Consider the following 10,165-nt stretch of genomic DNA (forward strand, 5'->3'; position numbering starts at 1 on the left):
CGGAGAAAGTGTAAAACGTGTATAGGTTTCATGCAGAGGTGAGAGAAAAGGTTCATTTGAGAGTTGAAGCAAGTGTGAAGTTACCAGAAAATGCTTTTATGTAAAAAAAACAGCCAGATGATGTCGTTTGGGTAATACTTGGGGTTTGGATGATGGTCATAATTATAGGGACTTGGAAAACACCGGTTATGAAATGAGCTGGCTCGTGATGTCTAGTTGGAGGTGTTGTGTTACATTCTCCCATCAATCTCGCCTCCCTCTGAGCGCCACAGCTCTCTCCGCTGTTTATTCGGCTGGATGTTATGTAAATGTGTAGTCACTTTGTTTCCGCTAAGGAATCACCGACTGATGTTTAGATTCCCATTCGGGGGGGAGATTGGGGTTCGGTGAGCTGCGGCGATGAAATGTGGACAGTTGGATGTGATGTGTGGGCTCGTGCAGTCAAGACTGACAAGACAGATGCCCAAATCCAACATAAAAAAAAAAAGACTGATTCATGGTGGGTTGGATAAAAAGATGGTGTGGTGAGCATCTGGTTATGTAACGCACTATTCTTTGAGACATGCTGCTGGATTTTCAAAAACCTGTGGAATATAGTTTGATTTAATAAAACTAATATCTCAAGGCCGAAAAGGAAAAAAAATGGGTTTTGAGAGGTAGGTTTTTCTGCAGTGCAGTCACACGCCTTGGTTGCAGTGATGAAGCAATATGACGTCTCCTGCCTACTATACAACACTTCAGTGAATCCCAAGCCCATATTAGTCACTGGGAACAAAATGGCCACGGCGACGTGACACAAATCCTCCGTTTAATTAAGTATCGACAGAGTTAAACTATTATACACCAGGATACAGAGTGACTCTTGGACAGATGTTCACTTTCCTCTTCCACGCTGACAACCTTAACGTGACACTGTATCGTGGAAATGGACTTTGTGTTTGTGAAAACAGCCAGAAGGAAAACTAACTGAAGGTCTTGTTAGTCAAAACAAATGCATGACAGCATTTTTACTAATATGTATTTGCTTTTCTTAACATGTTAATATTGGCATTTTTTTATGAGCAGATGTTGCACTGGTGTATTGCATCCCAATTCCGTGGCAACGGTGTTGTGAACAATGCAATCATGATTCTATCCTATTCTGTTCTATTGTAAAAATAAAATGGAACTAAAGGAAAAAGTCTGCCTCCCTGGAAAAAAACATCTGCTGCAGTTGTTCTCGTTCTCTTCCTCGCTGAGGACAGTGGGTGGTAAGAGCTCTCGTGTTTCCTGAGAGAATCATGTTGAGTAACTCGAAGAAGACACAATACTTCAGAGGAGGATTTTTTTCCGTCTCTGTGTCAAACGTGTCTTTAAGAAATGCTGGGAGCTCCCAAATCAGTTTGACCAAAAAGTTTTTTTTTTATCACATCACAAAAACAGCCATTTATAATCCTGTGTAAAACAAAAAAATCAAAGCGTGTAAGTGGCTGTAACAGTGTCTGTGAGGAAATACAGCGTTTGTAAAATGCTAATTTTACAAGCTAACAGTCACTGTGGTGGAACATTTTTTGAAATATTGCAGGCTGCATGATAAAATAAGATAGCATCAACACAGAGTTTAAGGGGGCATTTGAAGTGTATTTAAACGTAAAGTGTTTCTTTTTTTATTTTTAGCTTGACACAAACAAGATTAATGTATGATTACACATAAAGACCTTTATCAGATATACAGCGGTTAATGCTTCTTCTTATTCTTCTGTAAACCAGCCTTTAATTTTAGGTACATGAATAAAATGTGACTAATCATTTTTATTATCCATACTTAAAAGCAGATAAATCTCCATCTCAAACTGCAGCCATATATAGCATTTTCGCATCTTTCACATATTCAGACCGATACACAAACAAGCAATATAATAATGCAAAGCCTTTATGTTAATAATACCTTTTGGTATATGAATGAGATGAAACCAAACACAAAATAATAACACTTCACCAAAGTCCAAAACTGCACTTAAGAATGTAATCAAGTGGTTTTGGAAATGCCTTAATCAATCAAACTTGATTTATATAGCACTTTTCATACAAGTGCTTCACAGGATAAAAAACATAAGCAGACAGACAGTAAGCAACTCACCACACAACAACAACCATTTCAGCCAACATATAGAGAAACAATGGGGAAGTGAGGGAAAAGGAGAGAGGAAAGGAAGTGAGGAAACGCTATCATGGAATTCCCAAACAGCCGCGAGGGAAAACACGGGAGACTAAAATACTAATGGGTGATGAAAAGAAGGTAAAAGAGAAATTAAAACCATAAGTAGTCACAGATAAAATGGAATGGATAAGGTAAGTATGTAAATAAATGAATAAATAACATAATTAAACAAGGTAAGAATGGTAATGCACACTCTAAAATTAAATAAAAGCTAATGCTAAAAAGGTGGGTCTGAAGAAAAAAAAAAAAGATAAAAACTGTGGTTTAAAGTCAAGATCAAGTTTATTCATATCGAACATTTAAAAAACAACCCCTGTTGTCCAAGTTTCTGTACACGCTTAAATTAAGTAAGAAACAAAACAAAAAAGTACAGCAATAAAAACTTACTGTTACATGCACCCTAATTAAAATAAGAATAGATAAATGTCAACTGGGATTAAAATCCAAAGCAAATAAGTAGATCTTGAGCAAAGACTTTTGTGTGTGTGTGTGTGTGTATCAACCCCTCTAAAGGTCTTGAACATGCAGTTGTCAGACGTGGATGACGTCGTGTTTTAGGGACTCAACTTTTACAGGTATAGCACAGCTCTCCACTTGTGGGCAGACTTCTAATCCACTTGTTTTTGTTTTGTTTTTTGGAAGGGAGATCCATCACTGGAGTCATTCATTCATCAAGTCTTGTTGACTTTCCTCTCAGCTCAAAAAGTGCGGCTCCATCTGTCACTGCTAACACAGCCTTCACCTGGACGCCAAGGACTGCCTCTAATCATCTCTCCATCTCTATTGTTTCACTGTTTTTGAAATAGGAAAGCCTCGCATGAGACCTCGCTTCCATTCTCGGATGCAGAGAAACACATAATTAAGATCTCTTCACAGAAAATTACACTCAACCTCCCCTTTATACATATATATATATATAGAGAGAGAGAGAGAGAGAGTATATTTCTTATCTTGTCACTATTGGAGACATTAATTAGCTGCGATAAACCTGCATTATTGAGCTTTACAAAATCAACCTGTGTCATATTGCTTATTGCATGTGTAAAACGACATTCTCTGTGAACCAAGAAATCATTTTTATTCCATAATCTTCACTACCTTCATTATCATACTGCTGAAAATACAATTTGTGTCTTTTCTTTAGAAATTCTTTAGCATACAGGTGTTATAAAAAAATAATTGAGAGAGAAAACGCTCCTATTTCTAATAGTTTTGTGATGGTAAAATAAAAGTACAGGATTCGGTAGTGTACACAAACAAATGGCAGATCTGGATCATTGTGAGTGAATCCTTTAGATAACATGGAATTTTTAAATAGCTCACGATAACAGGAGGTTACATCAGTATGGCCCTCTCGCTGATTGAGACTCTTATGTTTTATTCAGTGTCGGTTCCGTGGCCACACAGTGTTTTTTTCTTCATCCAAAGATTTTTTTATTGTTTTTTAAAAGGGGAATTGTATCAATTAGACGATGTCGCAGAGCTACGTTTTTCTTTTCTTCTTTTTTTAAGCAATTTGGGTGGAATTCCAAAATACAGCAAAAGACAAGGCAAAAAAAACAATGGCCATGCCTCTTATATGTGAGTATATAAGAGTAATACACATCCTCTGTTCACCTTTTGACTGGTGCGATAAGAATCCAAAAATAACTTTGCATTCATTAAACTGCGGAGGTGGAAGACCCACCAAACATGCAGCATAAGCATGTGGTGATATCATATTTTTTCCTCGGTGGGAAGTTGAAATCATTAGTTCCTTAATGTGATGCAACTGAGCTATAATGTACATGCCAGCTCCTTTGAGGGTTTCCGATGCCCCGGACTATGTCTTTGAACCACAGAGCAGGGAAATGAATTTGCAATGAGACCATTAACTGTGTGGCTGGTTGTCTGCTCAGCACGTGTGACCATCAAGCTTCACACGTACGCTATGGACGGAAAGCAATTGTGAAACGGTGAAAAATGATCACTTTGACCCGCGCGTTGATGTTTATGCCAGTGCTCGTGCTTTGTAAGCGTTTGTTCCCGAGTTTGCATCGGCATGACATCAGATCAGTGAAAGATGCTTAAGTTGTAATATCCCCCTCCTGCAGAGATGCTGGACGCTTGTGTGTCACATCACAGCTCTGGTTGTGACTAGACCTCATTTGACTCACCAGACTCTATATGTGTGTGTGTGTGTGTGTGAGACTGATACACAGCTTGAGGGACAGATTTATGACAGTTTCAGTTCTTTCTTTCTACGCAAACTCACATTGCCCTGACCCTTTGATTACTTGAACCACTTGTTCTCGAAACAAGCAAATTAGAGGTTCCAGGATGAAGGAGCGCTTGGCATTAAAATGAATAGCATGCTTTCTGTTTTATTGAACAGCACACCATTATTTCCACTACAAATCAGCTGTTGCATTTCACCGCCTACACAATTGCATATCAAGAGCAACACAAATAATTTGAACTGAACATTCCTCACAGCGTGGGAACTGTAGTGAAGGTAGAAAGTGCGAAACAACCCCGGGTCACACTTTTGTGTGTTTATTAGTCATTTGAAAGCGACAGAGCGAAGCCATTATGACTTTATCATTTCCTAATCATTACCGGCTTTATGGTGTGTTCCAGCTGGCAACAGGTAACACTGGGAAGGCTAAGAAACAAAAGCCACTGTGGTCTAAACTGCTTTCTTTTGTTGAAGTCTTAGAGAGCAGAACATATACCACTGATATACCGCTGTTGCCTGGCAATCGCTAATGTGCAACCTGTGGTTAAATTGATTTAGATACCTGTTAATCCTTCAGGAGATCTAAACAAAGTCAAGGTTTCACGGGGTCTGTAATGTGCTGCACTCAAAAAGACAAGTCTAGTGCAATTCAACTGCATTTCTGGCAAATAAAAAGGCAAATTCATCGATGCAATAATTTTATCCTTTATCCCCGATATTCTTATTTCTTTTCTGAGGTTTCACTTTGCCACGGATGTTGAGCAAATTCTAATCATATTGGAGAAAATAGCAAAAAAGTAGTTTGTTAGGGTCACTTGTAAAAAAATAAAATAAAAATCTGTGGGTCTAATGGTGTTGTTGTGAAATGGTCAGAAGCATATTCAGGCTTGAACAACTGTCAGCTTCAATACTGTAACACCTCATTCAAACACGACCAGCAGAACAAACTGCAGCTTCACAAACAACACTCAGAACAAGACACACACTCTCTCTCACAATGTACAGTAAAAGCTTCATAAAACAGAGTGATTGCATTTATTTATTTATTTTTCTACATTGTTCTATTAATGCGGTATTGGAAGAGATGGAATATTTTTTTATGATTCTGATTTGCTCTGGAATGCTCAGATTTGTAATTCCACTTTGTTGAGTATGAGCATTTCCAATTAGGCTTGATGGATGGAGCCTGACTGTTGTGACTACTGACCAGTGACGGTTGCTGCTCTTTGAAACAGGGGAAGCTCATTTCAGGGCCAGATATTTGTACATAAATTCTGCCCACGTTGGAAAAAATTAATGAAGGAATTAACAGCTGGATCAAGGACATGCGTTAATTATGTTAAAAAGCTGTTTTTATTTACAGTGCACACAAACGGAAAGGGGCTATATCGCCAAGCAAATAACACACAGCGACCGGCTGTTTGTTTATATGTTTCTGCAAAGCTGTCAATCAAAAACTGTTCCTCCTTCATCATCATGAAGAAGCCCAACAAAGTACATATTTGACCATTTCTGTTATGACATGTTAGATGTTAGAGGAAGCTGAGCTTCCCTTGCTCTCTTAGAGCAATCGCCTCGGCTACTGACACATCTTTCATGAAATGGCTGATGAACAGTGTTGCCAGAATGAAAGCAAGCCCAAAGCGAGCGACCATCTCTCTCGCAAACAAAAAAACATCAGCACAATGACCATGACTATGACTATCTGACTCTGATCTGATTTTTGTCTTGACTGTCTTAAAGATGGGCATTGAGACAAACTGTAGTGTTTGAATCTGATGCTTGGCTTGTAACAAATAAAGTTTTCTTTGTTCTTTACAAGTCGTGTGTCAGTGGAGTCTCTTTCTACACCATCAGCTCATCACCTGTTGCTTTTATGAAGAAGGAAGCCTGAACCATTATCATTCAGTTATAAAACAGATGGTAAATTAACATTTGCAAATCAATTTTACACACTAAACCTGAAATTAAAACGTTGCACACACACATAAACATCATCCTGAATCCACAAATTTATCATTGCTTTTTATGCGTTCTTCGTCCTTTTTTTTCCTTTTAGTCTATCGCTCAAGTTTTCCCAAATTCCCAACCGGAAAATAATGGACCTACTCTACCTCTGATTGGCTAGTACTGGTTGCCATCAGGATTAGAGCCAATCTGAAGAAGGGTGCAGGTGGTGAAAAACTCTGCTGTCACCTGTGTGTATGGGAGACATGGGGTTGTGGACACATCCAATATGCGGACAAACTATCAAACCCATGGAGCTGGGTACAAGCCCAAATAAATACGCAACTACATTTGAGACCAAAAACCCCACAACTTGCGACTACCAATAGTTGTAAGTGACTTTATACAAAAACAAGCCCAAAAGCACTTATAATAAGTGTACTTGGCAACTATGCTGATAAATACTTAAATCTTTAAATGATCTCACGTCAACAATGAGAGAAATTTGAATGTTGCAACAAAACTGAGTCGTGCTAGAAGCCTTTCTGACCCAAGCGGTGATTTGAACACACAGTAACTTTGGGAAAACAGCTGATCCATGCATTAATACTTAAAAGACAGTAAATACTTACATACTATATACTAATAAACCTAAAGTACTGAGGGGCATAAACGCCTGTATCTATAAAGACATTTCATTCATGAGGTTGTGGATCACAAAGGTCCATATAAAAAATTCAGCAGTGGCATGATGAACCAACGTGATACCCTGCTGTCCCTAGAAACCTTGTCTCTGGGATATTATTGTTGTTGTTCACTGGCTAGAGTAGATTAAATTCAGTGTTGAATGAAGTGCTACATTCATTAACATTAGCAGCACTGCCAAGAGGTGGTTGGGGTTGATGGCACGTGTACGATGCACATGGTGACTGTGGCACCAGAGATTGCAGAACATCCACGACTGTGTCGTTATTGTGGTTTAGGCATCAAAACACTTGTGTTTCAATACAAGAAATGATGGTCAATATGGTTAAATGTAAGTAAATACACTGTGTCAGGAGTCGCTGTGAATTTTCTGTGTAATAAACTAAAGTGAAATCTGTCCCATTAAGTTTAACCAAGTGCTGCAAATGTGTAAACATAATCAGGAAAAAAAAGGTGTAATGACGCAGTCATCAACATGAGTGGAAACTGTGCCGTAAGACTGGAATCAAGTGTTTTCTGTAAACATTATGTTGTCAGCAAATTGCTGCTCTGTTCAAATTGTACTTTCACTATGCAATTGTTTAACACAAGCAAAATTTACCAGCAAATTATGGTGCTTTTCCACTAGTGTGACTCGCCTCACCTCTGCACGGCACGGCATGGCACAGCAAGGTATGGTTATTTTGCTTTTCCATTAGTGATAGTACCTGTTACCTTGTACTTGTTTTTATTAGCTGCTCTGGCGAGGTTCCAAGCGAGCTGAGCCGATAATATGCGTGACGTCGTCAGACTGCCAGCCGCTGATTGTTCAGAGTGCCGTCCCTGTAAGAGGTACGACACAAGCATCAAACCGAACAATGCCGAACTGTAGATCAATTAAGAAGACTTAAAAATCCTGAAAATGTGCGTTAATCTCCAACATTTAGCAAGGAGATGTCTAAAATCTCGACATTCAACAGAGGAGTCTGGTGTATTTGGTAACAGCACTACCGAAAGCCCAAGGCAAACCCTACGGCTGTATCAGATCAGTGACTGTGTCAGACCGAGTCTGAAGGACTGAACTAATCTTTTAATTAACTGATTCTAATGATTCAGTACACTGAAAACAACTGCTTTACAAGTCACTAGTTTGTGTGTATCGTGCATAAAACAAAGTCACTACAGTTTCATGCAGCCGTGCTGTGATGACTCCGCCCACGTTGAGGATGTTGTGATGGTAATTGTAATTTAAGAAGTTTAAACTTTAGCTCAGAAGTCTAGACTCCTGATGACAAGAAGACATATTTTTATCTGCAGCAGCGGTCCTGGTAATAGCAGCAGCTCGTCTCAGCTCTGGTAATTACACATCGACACAACTGCAACCGCCTGAGCTGTGACAATAATATTAACTCAAAGGTCCACAGGCGGTGAGGGGAGAGACAGTATTTGCAATGAGTAAGAGATACACCCTGATATCCAATCTGTTAAGTATTGAAATGGAATCTAATACTCCTGTTTATTTTCATTCACTTATTCCCACAGTCGAAAGAGGCAGCGATGATGTTACACTGCCCTACAAATCGTTTACTTTATGTAATTATGTCTCCAGCTTCATCTTCTCAGGTAAAGCAGCAGCAGCAGCAGCAAATCTTTAGCTCCGAGACCAAATTCAATCAGTCAAGTTAATTTCATCATATATCAAAATGCAGACACTGAGGGTCAAAATGGGACAGCGGCACACATTGACCATCCGGACTTTTCAGGAGCATGGTAGTGTACAGGATAAAATATATACCGTATGTGTGTTTTATATTAAAATACATTCCAGTGTAATCAAACACCTGGCAGGACTGCTTCAAGCTAAGCAATCACTTATAATGAAAGGTAAGAATCGCTGTGTTGTGCAGAGAATGTGAGCCTCGCTGGTCTGTACAGCATTCATATGTACATGCAGTTAATCAACTTAGCTCTTGGTAACTGCCGCAAATGATTTTTTTTTCCTCCAAATATCAATTTGTACTGAGCACAAACCAATAGTAAGATTGTAGGAGGATTCAACCGGGGGCCGTTCATGCCTTATGGTGTCTGGCTGTAGTCTGACTTTCTCTGGTATTTTTAGCCGCATGGCTTTCAGTGGCACAAACACTTTTGTTCCAAATACTTTTAAAAAGCTGTATTTCAGGGGACCTTTTGGTACATCGTCTGACCCAAGTACATAATGTGTCAGCCACGGTTTCAGTCAAAGTATAGATCGTGAGTATCTTGTGTCTGAAAGCACTTAACAGTCAGACCCCACAAAAGTCCATGCCAGATGATACATTACCACCTTGGTCAAGCCAAACATCAGAAACACAGCCACACTGGAGAGGAGCTTCACAAATAGGCTAATAGTGGCGGTCGTGCACTTGCAAACGAATATGCACGAAAGCTCACTTGTAGTAATGCTGAGAGGGGATGAGTCATTCTTGGAAAGCACTCACTCAATATCTCGACGTTGACCAAGGCAGAGCTCGAAGAATAGGGCAGATAGGTAATGGCACTGACTCTGCACAGTGCCATAAATACACTCATGTCCTCACTCAGTGTGGAAATGAGGCTATCTTTGCGCCATTTGACGTTATGTAACAGACACACAAACAGGCATTCTTCTTCTTTTTTCTCCTCTGGTGCAGAAATAATCGTTCCATTGTTGTTTCTGTTAGCACACATTTTGTGCCATCTGGCTTTCTTTCTTTGCAAATATGGTCAGTCATCCTGAGTGAGTCATTACAGTGTTTCCATACACTTCAAATTTCACGAGGTCATATGTAATTGACACTTCCATGCAGGGGTTTGAACATATCATGTCGAGGCATTTTGCTATTTAAAGATACGTCGCAATAGGGTATGAGCCCTGGAGCTATAAACATGGATCCCGGTTTTGACAAAAACGCCAACATTTAAAATGTTGGAGCCCAGTGGCATAGGGCACTAATAATCATAATTTGAAGAGCCTGTGCTTATCTTGCTCCAGAACAATAAGCAAGCTGCATGGAGATAAAAAAAAAAAGAAAGAAGAAGAAAAACCCAAGGTGGATTTTCTGCCTACTGGAGCAGTTATGCAGTAATTTGGCCAA

This window comes from Solea senegalensis, linkage group LG2, assembly GCF_019176455.1.
Source record: "Solea senegalensis isolate Sse05_10M linkage group LG2, IFAPA_SoseM_1, whole genome shotgun sequence".
In the NCBI taxonomy this organism is placed as follows: Eukaryota; Metazoa; Chordata; class Actinopteri; order Pleuronectiformes; family Soleidae; genus Solea; species Solea senegalensis.